Source organism: Protopterus annectens, chromosome 12.part0 (assembly GCF_019279795.1).
Source record: "Protopterus annectens isolate FY-2018-M chromosome 12.part0, PAN1.0, whole genome shotgun sequence".
Classification (NCBI taxonomy): domain Eukaryota; kingdom Metazoa; phylum Chordata; order Ceratodontiformes; family Protopteridae; genus Protopterus; species Protopterus annectens.
Genome location: NC_056746.1, coordinates 1,271,098,298 through 1,271,111,946, shown reverse-complemented (window position 1 = coordinate 1,271,111,946; position 13,649 = coordinate 1,271,098,298).

The window sequence follows — 13,649 nt, the reverse complement described above, 5'->3', positions numbered from 1 at the left end:
TGCAGTGGAATTACAAGCAATGACTGAGAATAAATCCTGTCATGAGAAACTTATTGCCATCTGCTAACTCTGTGAGTCCTGCAGATATCAGGCAGTGTACACAGAAGTGCTACTAACATGTTTAGGACACGGGTCTATATTAAATTATCGAACGGAATGAATGTCGAACGGACAGATTATCGAAAGTGCCGAGTTCTGGTTTGTGGGATTGGGGTGCAGTGAAGATCAGGAATTTTGCCCTTTCCTCACTGTAGTGTGATCTTGGAGTTGGTATATATAATTAGCGGGGGGTGTTGGGGGTACAGCCCCCCACAAAAACAAGTAATGTGAACTGCACGTTCGATATTTCAGCCATTCGACATTCGTTCCATTCGATACATTAATATAGACCCTAGTCCACTGTGTATATCTGACAAATAAGGCATTGAAGGAAAAACAAAGACAAGTTATGGAGCTGAAAATATTCTGTGTGGTGTTGATGCACTCAACATGGACCAAAGTGAATGATCACGTTCCTCTTGTGAAAGTGTGTCAAAGCTGTCATTTTCCATTGCCTGCTTGGACCATAAAAAGAAGCTTGCCTTGTTTCTTTTCAATTTATTCCATAGTAATACTGTTTAAACATAAAGACAGCAACTTCTAATAGTATATCACTTGGTAATGTACAAGATTATCTTGCAATAAAAAATACAGAAAAATTAAAGCTAAGAAGGCATGTGATGACTGCATATCATTTCAGCCTCAGTAAATTCTCCAAAAAAAAAGATCACAGATCTAATGTTCTTTAATTTATTGCAGAATGGTCATACTTCATACAATGAAATGGGCATACTAACCATTATGAATATAATAAGGAGCTAGCTATATACATATATATATATATATATATATATATATATATATATATATATATATCTATACATACACATTGGGGGGAAGTCTTGACCCCAGCAAAAACATGCTTAAAGTAGAACGGTGATGTTCGATATTTGCTATTCTTCTTCGTCTGCATTATCGGCCTTTTTTTTGTGAACCTCAACATTTCCATATGGGTACAAAAGGAACCGTCACTCATCATGGGTTTGGAATGCTTTAAAGAAGTGATACGATTTGGCAGTTTTATGGTGCTCATGCTTATATGTGATGGATTTCATTTGGCGAGTAGGTATTCCACAGTATGAAAGATAAAACAGAGAGAACTGTCCCCAGGTGCGATTGCTTAGCTTTGGGTTGACGGAGCAAAAAGAATTGTACTTTTGTTTGATGCCCGGTCATCTGCAGTTCTGGAAGGCAATTTAGGGAGGAATAAAACAGAACTGCAGAAAAAAATTAAGATTTTCAATATGGCTACTTTCACCAGTGACATAGACGATTAAGAATCGATAAAAATATTCTGGTTGCTTGAGGATATGACAGAGTATCTTTGTTACTGCTCTTTCTTCAGTAGTGACATGTTAAAATTGTGCCAGTCTATGGTTTCAAAAGGTGGACTTTACTGCCATACATTTTCCCATTGCTTCTGCAGATATCTGTCAGAGTGTATAATAATACACCCCATAAGTTGATATCAGTATGTGTCCCTGACAAATCACAAATCGGAAGAAAAATGAAGATGAGGGATGATGCTGATGACATTTTTTTTTGTGGTCATGACACAGTCATGGACCAAAGTGAATGATCCTGCTTTATTTATTTATTTACATTTGTTGACTGGGAGTGTCCGACTTGACATAGGTCCATTTTCAGTGGAGGCCCAGGGAGAAAAGCTCCACGTTAAAATATACAGACAGTAGTTACATTGGATTTACATAGCAATTAACAATTTGATCAACATAGCAATTAACAATTACAAACATAGTTACAGATGAAGAACACAGTACATCAGTAGACAACTAGAATCTTTATCATTTGCGAAGTACATAACAGACATTAATAATTGTTACAATAAGAATTTCCTGCTGTATAATAAGTATAAGGCTTATGAGAATCTGAGCTTGCTATAATCAAGGTAGTTAGTGGGGTGGAAAGAAAGGTAGTGGGTGGATGGGGTGGGTGATATTAGAGTGGGAGTTGCAAGGGTATAGCCAGCATATTTTTAGGTGCACTTTTAGTAAAGTTTTGAAGTGGGTGCATGATGGTATGGAGGTAATTGTGGGTGGGTGGGAGTTCCATAATTTGGCTATGGCACAAGAGAATAGTGCTTCTCCAGCAGAGTTATTGGCTTTAGTGATCTGCAAGTGATTTTTGTTGTTGGATCTTAGTGGTCTGGTGGTGCGATAGGGTTGGAGTAGATTCTGGAGGGATGGGACATTTAGTGGATGGTTTACTAGTTTGTGGGTGAGTGAGAGTTGATACCATTGAAGGAGGTGAGGAAGTTCAAGCCAGCCCAGTTCAACAAGTGAGAGACAGTGGTGACTATGGTAGGATGCCCCTGTGGCAAATTTGGCAATGTTGTTGTAGCAGGTCTCTGGCTTGTTTAGATCGCATTGCCTTAGGTTGGTATATATTGGAGAGGCATAAAGTAGGGTGGAGATAAGGTGGGAATTTGCTACTGAAATCTTTGCTGCTTTTGTCAGAAGTTGCTTATTTCTGTATAATGCTCCTAGTTTTTTGCGGACTTTTTTATGGTCATGGATATGTATATGTCAAATTTTAGTTTATTGTCTATTTCCACTCCTAGCAATTTGGTGTGTTATGTTGGATGTATAGTGGTGTTGTCTTTTAATATGATGTTAAAGTGAGAGTTGTTTTGAGTATGTTTGATGGGTTGTAAGATGAGTAGTTTAGTTTTGTTTGGGTTGAATATTAATTGGGCATCGGATAACCAAGTTTCAACAGAGGAAAAGGCTTCCTGTGTGACTTTTTGCAGTTTGTTAGGGACTGGGCTGAGCAGATGATGGTTGAGTCATCCATGTATTGTATGAGTGTGCCATGTTTGGTGGCAGATGCTAGATTATTGGTGAAAATAGAGAAGAGTAGAAGTCCAAGGATGGATCCTTGGGGAACCCCTATAGAGACAGGTAGTTGGGGAGATATGTCATTCTGCCATACAACGGATTGTTGGCGGTCAAACAGGTAACTCTGAAACCAGTTGGTGGCTGATTGAGTGAAGGATAGGTTATTGAGGACAGAGATGAGTTGTTTGTGTGGGACCATGTCAAATGCTTTAGATAGGTCTAGGAAAGTATTAGAGAAGAGATAGCCATTGTTTTTATGCTGAAGGATAGTGTTAGTAAAGGAGAGTAAGGCAGTGGTGGTGCTATGGCTTGGTCAGAAACCATGCTGAGTATTGGAAATGAGGTTGTTAGTAAGGAGGTAGTCTGAGACCTGAGAGTGAATGCATCTCTCTAGTATTTTGGAGAGTGGAGAGAGAATAGCTATGGGGCAGTAACTGGTTAGTTCTGTGGAGGGGCTGCCTTTGTGGAGGGGAATTATATGTGATACTTTCCACAGTGTGAGAACTTAACTTTCTGACAGAGATCGATTAATCAAGATGGATACTGGGCAGGCCAGAGCATCAGCTGTGATTTGTAGGTATTCACTTGGGAGGTTATCTGCTGCTAATTTGGTGGGCTTAAGTTTAGTTAAGAGTTTTTTTTTATGTTGGAGGTAGGTACAGGAGAATAAGAGAAGGCAGTGGGGAGATTACTAGTTGAATGTGTGGGTTTGAGGGGAGGGGTTTTGTGTTGTTTAGCTAGTGATAGTATGGTTTGTGTGAAGTGTGTGTTGAATGAGGTAGAAATATTTTCGGAGGAGTGAGGGATGTTAGGAGGAGGGGTACTGACTTTACCTGGGTGGAGGATGGAGTTTATGGAGGGCCAGAATTGTTTGGGGTCGTGCTGGGAGAAGTCTAGGGCAGACTGGTAGTAATGGAATTTGTCCTGTTTTATTAACTTTTTGACTCTATTGCTTAGTTCTAGGAATTTCTGTCTAGTTGAGAAGGTTTTGGTTTTGCGCCAGTGCTCCCAGGCTTTATCCCTGTTTTTCATTTCTGACTTAGTGGTTTTCTGTAGCCATGGGGAGGGTTGTGCTTTGGTTCTGGAAAGTCTTATGGGGGTGTGGTAATTAAGGATGCTCAGTAAGGTAGTATTAAAAAATTCAACTGCGTCATCAAGACTGAGGTACTTTAGAGGATGCCAGTTACATTCTCTGACAGATGAGATGAACGTGAGTGGGTTAAAGTTTGTTTTTTTATGTTTTTGACAGTAGATGACAGGTTTAGCTTGGTATAGGTGTTTTTTGAGTAGGAATGTTGGGGAGTCATCACTGAGGATATCTGATAAGCAGCCTGTTATATATGACTGGGGGCTCTTACTGACTAGTATCCAGTCCAGGGTAGTGTGCTTGTTGGAGTTTTTATTTATCCTGGTTGGCGACTGGACTAGTTGGGTGAAGCCATGAAGGTTTAGATGATGGATTGGATGGTTGCCAGAACAGGATTGCCAGTCAATATTGAAATCACCTAAAATTATAGTTTCTTGGGGGAGATGGTGGGTAGACCAGCTGAGGAGGTTTTCTAGTGGAGGGATGTTTTGGCCAGGTGGGAAGTAGCATCCAATTATGTTGATGTTTATTTTTATTTATTTTAAGGTTGGTATATATTATTTCTTCATTGCCTATTTGTGGAGCTGATGATTTTAAGATCTGGTCGTTTAGATGCTGTTTAACTATTATAGCTACACCGCCTCCTTTCTTATTTAGCTGGTCTACTCTTAGTATGCCGTAACTGGTAGGGAGGATTTGCTCACTGGTAATGTGAGGTTTTAGCCAGGTTTCTGTCAGGATGACTATATTTGGGGAGTACAAGTCAATGGTGGCATGGAGTTCATGGACTTTGTTGGATATACTTCTAATATTTAGGCTTAGTAGAAGGAGGTCACTTGGCTTTCTATTGGCTGGGATTTGGGAGAAGTTGTTGTTTGTAGTATGATTATGAGGAGTGGGGTTGGATATGGCAGGGCCAGGGTTGGGGTGGATGTCGCCACTTAGGGCTAGTTTTGATATGCATGAGGTTATTAGTTTTCTCAGTTTTGGAATGTGTTTGTTTATTAGGGAAACTTTATGATTGTGCTCTGTGGGTAATAGGTATGGTGGGACGGTTACTATGTTAAGTTGTAGGGATGCTTTATGTTTGAGTAATATAGTTGATAGAATATGTGGGGGGGTGCATAGGGATGGTTCTTGAGTTGATGGGGGAGCTGAGTGATGGTGAGATATGAGTGGTGGTGTGAGTAGTAGTACAGTGGTAGTAGTTGAGTGGGGGAATGATGGAGTTTTGGTAGGATGTAAGATATGCAAGAAGAGTGCGTGCAGTGAGCATAGGTATGGTATGCTTATACATGTTAGCTGAGGAGGAGTGGTAGTAGTGGGAAGATGGAGGAGGTAGTGTTGGGTTTAATGCCATGGTTGGCTGTTGGAAAGATGGGAGGGGTTTTTGTGTGTAATAAAAGTAGGACCACTGGGGGTGGGAGGGAATAGGGGGTAGGGTGGGGACTGAATTGAGCAAAGACCCTGTTAGTTGCTCTTATGAGGGGGCTGGAAATAATCAGGTAACAGAGTAAACTGATAAAAGAACATATGATAGTGAATGCGGAGACTTATGTAGGTACCCTGTATTTCCACAAACTATCAGTTAGCTGTGGCCAGTTCAGGCAGTTTTAGTAAGTGTTATGGCAGGGCTGAGCATAAGGTGCTCAAAGGGTGGTCATAGTTTTAAAACTGGTGCCTGCCACAGATAATATTTATTAACTTTGGGATTGGCTTAAGGTAATAAACAGGGAAGAGGGAGGAGGGGAACAAGGGTGTGAGCAGGCAGTTCTTTTGGGAATAGGGGGCAGATGGGGAGCGAAGCGGGTAGAGACCCTGTTAGTAGCTGTTATGAGGGGGGCTGGAAACAATCAGGTAACAGAGTAAACTAATAAATGAACATATGATAGTGACAAAGAGTGGTTGTAGTTTTAAAAATGGTGCCTGCCACAGGTAATATTTATTAACTTTGGGATTGGCTTAAGGTAATAAACAGGGACGGGGAGGGGGAGAACAAGGGTGTGACCAGGCAGTTCTTTTGTGCTGCTGTTAATGAGCCAAAGTAAAGACAAGTTTGTGTTTAAGAAACAATCAGAATTGACCAAGGACTGCTCTGAAGCTATAAGTCATTTCTTAACCATTTCTCAGGTGGAAAAACAGGATAACCTTGTATCAGTAGGCTAATGTGGTCTCAATTTAAATTAACAAACGCAGAGTATTTGATCAGTTATGGATACTATTTGCTTGTCTTGTGAAACAGTGCCACATGACTAATTTACCATTCCCTATTTGGGCCACAAACCAAACTAAAGTTCAAGAGATTGCTGAATGCCTCTGGCTAACTTTGTTTGCAGCTTTTGTTGAGCAAGCCTGACTAATCAATTGAAGACAAAGAAGAAATAATGGATGTCAAAGAAAATGGTCAGTTTTGTATCTCTCTATACAAATTAGACAGGAGGAAAAAAGGAAGCTGGCTCTAAAACCCATCAGTCTACCACTTCTTTGTGACAAACTGTGAATGATCTCAGCAGAGTTGACACAGGGTGTACACAACGTAACAGAACATATTTCATAAGATCACAGGAAGTTACCAGGCTATTGGCCCTGAGACCTTTACAAGCCTAGCCAAGAATTTAGCCCATGTTCCAACAAATCAGCACCCTATGCCACTGTCCAGCAGGAACACAGGTGGAATCCCAGGGGTGTATTTTCTGTTCCCTATCCAGTTATACAGGTTGTGCTTAAAAATGTTTAATGAGGTGCTCTGCTTTACATGGAGTGGGAGTCTATTCCACAAAAGGGGGAGTCTCTAGGACACAAATCTCTCCTGCCAACAAGTCCTATTGATGTCACAGACCAGGTTGAGGTCTCATGTGCAGGTTACTCAAGTGGAGCTTGACTTGCAGATATGCAGCAGTCCCATCAGGGTGGGGTCTGAGATTGCTTTGTATGCCAGAGGTCACCAATGAGGAGTCTGTAGGAGAGTGAGTACAGGGACAGGGGTTTTAGCCTATCTGTGTAGGGTAGATGATTGAGGCCCTGGATTCTCTCAGTGAGGAATCTTTGTGGTCTCTCCAGCTGCTGCATGTACTTTGTGAGGTAATGCCAAATGGGGCATTGTATTCAATAATCGGTCTTATAAGAGAAGAATACAGGGATGTTATATTTGTTTTTAGAAAATGGGAAAACTGAAATGTTGGAGAACACACATTCTGCAACAGAATATTACTATACAAGGAGAACCCAGTAACAAGTCCATGACTTCATTACAGCACAGTAGGCAGCTATAAAGCAAAACAGAAAAAAACATTAAAAAAAAAATAATAAAAAAAAAATGGCCACCATGTTTTTCATGCTCACAAAACAGGATTGCTTAGTGAGCATCAAATAAATATAAAAATAAAACTCAAATAATAAAAGTAGCTGAAGCAGCAGTTGCAAGGAGCTGCCATCTTACTTTCTCCTCACTATCCATGGATCTTAAAGAAGACATGTGCAGTGATCATGGGAAAATAAATAAAACAAAACTACTGCAGTTAGCTGCGTTAGAAGGGTGTGTGTATGTGTGGGTGCGTGTGTGTGTGTGTGTGTGTGTGTGTGTGTGTGTGTGTGTGTGTGTGTGTGTGTGTGGGAAACAGACAGACAAAGAAACAGAGAGTGAGAGTTTGATGGCAGAGGTGCAGTGCACCATATGCATTTTTGTCATCCTTTGATCCTATTAAGATACTTGAAGTGTACACAGTCAAAAAGCAGCTGCAATTGTTGGGCACATTTGTGTGTGTGTGTGTGTGTGTGTGTGTGTGTGTGTGTGTGTGTGTGTGTGTGTGTGTGTGTGTGTTTCTGTATATATGTATGTGTGAATCTGTCTGTGCCTTTGCATCTCTGAACATGTTTGTGCACATGTGTGTGTGTGTGTGTGTGTGTGTGTGTGTGTGTGTGTGTGTGTGTGTGTGTGTGTGTGTGTGTGTGTGTGTGAATTTCTTTATGTGTGAACATATGTGTGTGTCTGTGTGCATCTCAGTTTCTGGCTGTGCGTGTCACATACACTCACTACCTATGCATGTATGTATATGTGTGTGTGCGTGTGCCTGTGTGTATATGTAACTAAGTGTGTGTGCATGTGTGTGTGTGTGTGTGTGTGTGTGTGTGTGTGTGTGTGTACACACATGTGAATTATTAAATACTTAGCTAATCTACCCTTGGATGCATAACTATGCCCCCCCCTACAAAAGCAATTACATATCCAGCAGCAACTCTGAAACACTGAGTGGAGAAACTACTTTATACCAAAATATTAAAAAAGTATAAAATAATAATAAACTGAATGAAATACAGTGTAACAGTAGCCCATTTTCTAAGAGTAATAATCCCCTTCAGGTGGGCATTAAAGAGAAATAACAGAGTTTCCAGGATTATGGAGGCCCTCCAGCAGTGGCATTGAGCATCACAACATGCTTAAGTGGTCTATCATTTCCATGTAACACCTACATTATTGGGCATTATTTCTTGCTGATAAACCTTGAATACACCCTGTTGTAAGATAACATTCATATTGCATCTAAATCATACTTATAAGGGAAAAGCACACACCTTTTTTGTAGCACTGCCTCGAGTGTTGATACAAGCTTTTAGAAAAGGTCAGACAAGGTATTTCAAAACTATTTAGTGATTTAGTAGCAAACCAAAATGAAGTTCTGGACATTGAGTTCAGATCTGTGTTTCTGAACTCCTATTTCTACATATAAATTCAAAGACAAAAGTGAATTAAAAGTAGACCTCTGTAAGTCATTACAGAAGTCCTTGGTATTATACACGTTAACACAGGTTGTAAAATGATATCTATTTGATGAGGTACAACGGAAAACTTGTTAAAAGTATGAAGCTAACATGACTGGCAGTTAAATTATGACCAGCTGAGGCAGCAAGCTGAAAAATGAACAGGATGAACTGGATTAGGACATGCAAGGGTCGAAGTCCTGTTAGAAACTTTCCAAGGCAGACTACTTAAAGAGCTGGTTTATGAGTCACTTGACTGGGAAAATAATTTAATGAATCGTTAAAGAATAACAGGACAATGTCTTCAAGGCAAGCTTGGGAAGTACCTTCATTTCCATATGCTTTTTAGTTAGCACAAGCGTGAGACTTTAAACAATTTACAGTTATAACATGATAAGATTTTTTTAATCTTGTCACAATAAACGCAAAACATTTCAATCTGTTGACCACCATTTCCAGAAGAAATGCACAGAAATGAGGAATAAAACAACTATGTCATCGTCTGATAGAAAAGCTGGACTGCACTCTTGTGAGAAGGAAAGAAAGCTTGCTTGGGCTTCTTTGTTTGTTTGCACTTGTTAGCTGAGACAGCCAAGATAGGATATCCCATTTGTCAATTGCTAGCGTATAGAAAAAAATAAAACAGGATAGTAATGTGAAAGTAAAATTCAAGAAAACACCAATAAAATGGTATTTAGTTAGTGAAATTTTGCTAAATGAGATATTCCATCAGTTTAAAAGAGGACCTAAGCTCAAACATGTATACAAAAGATTGAAGTAGAACAGTAAGCTATAATGAGAAAATAGACAATTATGTTTACTTAGCGACAATAATTCACGAAATCTATACTTAAGCCTTTGGTAGTATAAAAATGTTCAAATTCGGCAGACATTAAGCACAAACAGAGTAGTACTGATGCACATAACGCTCTGATAAAGACACAAAGTACTGTGAGTCTGGTGAAAAGTTATGCATGACTGTTGTGTGCCAACTGTGACGTTAGCATAACCAAAATCACCTACAAATTTAACATGGACTCAAATCTTAGTAAACCTACAGAGATACTAGCAGCAGCAATGGAAATCGACATGAGCAGATAAAAGAACTCAAACTGCTGAGAGTAAAAGTGGCATGTAACTATGTAACTAAATCAAATGAGTTACTTTGTTGTCCACGATAATTCTGCCTAACACATCCTCATTTATGTGCTGGAGTTTCATGTCTGCTGTATGTCTAGGTAGATCTCCTGCCTGAATCTTACCTTTTCAATGAATAACAACTGGTTCTCAGTTTTTGGGGTACTTGCACTGCTGCCCCATGTAAGGATGTCCTTAACATGTCCTTGCACTTGGTTCAGAAGGGAAAAATGAGGGCAGGCAGTGCAGTGAAACTGGTTTGTGTGGGTTTGAGTTAGTGCATTGAACATGCATGTCACTGTCATGAAATTATTAGTGTATATATTAATTTGTATCTTTTGGTATACACTCATATCTACTATTTTTAACATATTTATTGAATTACCATCATTAAGGCAGACATATATTAGTAGAAAAAATAAAGTTTCATTTAAATACACTGTACATATGCTTTTATTCTTTCTTTCTTTTTAACAATTTCTGTTCACTCCACCATTACATAAATCGTTCAGTTCCTCCCTTCCAAACCTCACTTCTCCTCCTCCTCCTGTACATTATTACGCAACTATTGTTTACTCAAATACCGGTAAAAATAAATATTTTATCTTCTTTGATACAAAATAACGCTGTTCACTGATTAAAGACGTTTATACCAGTTAAACATTTGTAATAAGTATTTTAGTTAAATGTGCTGCTGCAAGTGGTAATCAGGAAGACCAGGAACTCTAGCATGAGGAAAAAATGACAAACACCTATGAAAAGCCTCATCCAGAAGAATGACTAAATCGTTATATATATATATATATATATATATATATATATATATATATATTTTTTTTTTTTTCTTAGACAACGTAGCATAAATACAAGCCATATTTATGATATTTATGATTTATTTCTTCCTTTCTTTCATTCTTTCTTTCTTTCTTTCTTTATTTCATTTTTTCTTTCTTTCTTTCTTTTTTTTTCTTTCTGTCTTTCTTTCTCTTTCTATTTCATTCTTTTTCTTTCTTTCTTTCTTTCTTTTCTTTCTTTATTTAATTTTTTCTTTCTTTCTTTCTTTCTTCCTTCTTTCTTTGTTTTTCTTTCTTTCTTTTTATTTCTTCCTTTCTTTCTTTCTTTATTTCATTTTTTCTTTCTTTCTTTCTTTCTTTCTTCTTTCTTTTTTCTTCTTTCTTTTTCTTTTTGTCTTTCTTTCTTTTTCTTTCTTTTATTGTTTTCTTTCTTTCTTTTTCTTTCTTTCTTTCTTTCTTTTTTCTTTCTTTCTTTATTTCATTCTTTCTTTCTTTCTTGCTTTCATTTTCTTTTTCTTTCTTTCTTTTTTCTTTCTTTCTTTTTCTTTCTTTCTTTCTTTCTTTCTTTCTTTCTTCTTTCTTTTTCTTTCTGTCTTTCTTTCTTTCTTTGCTTTTCTTTCTTTCCTTCTTCCTTAACTAAGTAAGTAAGTGATCTGCTCCTGAACCCCTTTCCTCCCATTACTCAGGCCACAATGGCAACAACAGGAAAGAAATACACTTAGGAATACAAAGAAAATAAAATGTTGCCATTAAGTCATTTGACAAGGGTTGCATGTACAAAGCATAGGCAAGTGTTGACAGTGAAAAGATCAAACATTAAACAACATTTACAAGAATGCCCTTGTTCTTAATGGTTAAATGTACAATGCAGTATGAACGAGACTAAACCTACTCATTTTGGAATGGAGCCATCAGTGTAGTGGAACCTAAGAACAAGTGTACCATTGCATACTATTTCAAATACACTGCAGCATTTGTTAAAATAAAAGTAATACTGGTTGTTTTTAAAGCACTGTAGCAGTTTCAGATTCCAGTGTCTAATCCGGACTTTCAGATACTATCAACAAAAAGAATACATGTTTTCGATATTAAGAGCAGAAATGGACAATGCATACCATTTTAGAACAAGAGTGCAGACGTAAAAGGATGTCATTATTGACTGGTTTGTGTGCGGCAATCAAGTTATTTATTTATTTTTTTGCCTGCAGAAAAGGTGTAAGAAAAGTGTAGGAAATTTCTGGAAGTATGGCTGTTCCACATTGTTAAGAAGGGAAACGGCTGGTGTAATTTCTAGCCAGATAAAACCATTTGGTGCAATCTCTTCCTTAACTGACAAACTTTCAAGAAGAAGAAAGTTAAAAGTATTTAAAGGCCATTGTCAGATGTCAGAATTACACTGAGGAGAAAACATACTAGTCATTATTATTATCACAAATCTCATGAAGCTTAGTAAAGCAAAGATTAGGGTCTCTGTAATGAGAGCTTGCAGTTCACTGCAGCTACTAAAATGACTGATTAGCTCCTGAAACAGATTGCTCAGGCAATACTTGGAGATGAGCCTCATGGCTCCAAATTAACATGGCTTCATAAAGAGAAGATCCTATCAAAATGGCCTTCCTGATTTGTAGATTATCTTATGGCAACAGGACAGTTGTATCCTGAGCTGGCAAAGTATACCGTACCGTTGGAAAATCTGCAGAATGTGGATTAAAGAAGGGTTACTGCAAATCCATTGTGGACCTTATTAACTTACTTAATTTGAATTGCATTAATAAATGAACCCAGATATAAGTGTGAATAGTATTCTAGTATTCTTTCTTTATAGAGGAACAGTCCTAACAGTGTTCTATGGTGCTTCATCCTTAATATTAATATCTTCAACCCCTTCACAGTGGATGCAGCAGAAACGGGTGTTCAGACAGACCAGGCACTTCAAAAGAGATGCCAGAGCTGATATGATGATCACCATAACCCTGTCTGAAAGCTCAGATACTTCTCCCTTAGATGTCTCATTGTAATAAGAAAGTCCATATATGTACATCCTCTTTAAGTTATGCTGATGCTATCTGTCCTGCAAACATTTTTCAAGTCTCAGTTCGCACTGTGTGATCTCTATGTTCTTCACAGATGTAAAATGCAAAGATAAAGTACACGTATTTATTTATATTTGTTGACTGGGATATAGTGTTGACCTATGTGAACCTATTTCATGAATATAAATACACAGTACAATAACAAAATGGCCTGGTAAAAATGTAAGGTACAATTCAACAGCAATATTTGCAGGACAGGAGCTAAAAACACGCACACAGAGACAGTATAATGTCAGATATACATGTTATAACCAGTTTAGTGTAGAATACAGAGATGCAGTGTACATAAGTATGTACATGAACACATGCTCAAATGTGCCAAACAATGAAAGGATGAAAGGTTAGGCACTGGAAAGGGATATTGGGCTAAGTTATATTAGGTTATGTCAGGCATTCTACTAGTTTACTGAGATACACTTTAAGACAATTTCTGAATGTAGACAGAGCAGCTGAATCCCTTATGTATGCAAATACTAATTCCCAATGTTTTGGGCTTAGTATGTACTAAAGGAAGTTTTTCAGTTGCAAAGGTCAGTCCAATGTTTAGATACAAACTACTATGAAAAAAATGTATACCATATTAAGATAACAAGTCTGAAAGACATTCAGAGAGTGTAAGCACTCCTCTCAATGTCGATTGTAAGATGCATTATGCAATGTTTTTATATTCTGATTTGTTAGTGTCTTAGCTTGCTCCCTCTTAGTTTTTTGTGACATTACATTTCACTGTAAAAATTTTGAACATGATATGAACATGACAAGCTGAAAAAAGCAATATAACATCCATGTTTGTCTACAGTCCTTCAGTCCAGGTTCTCTTTGT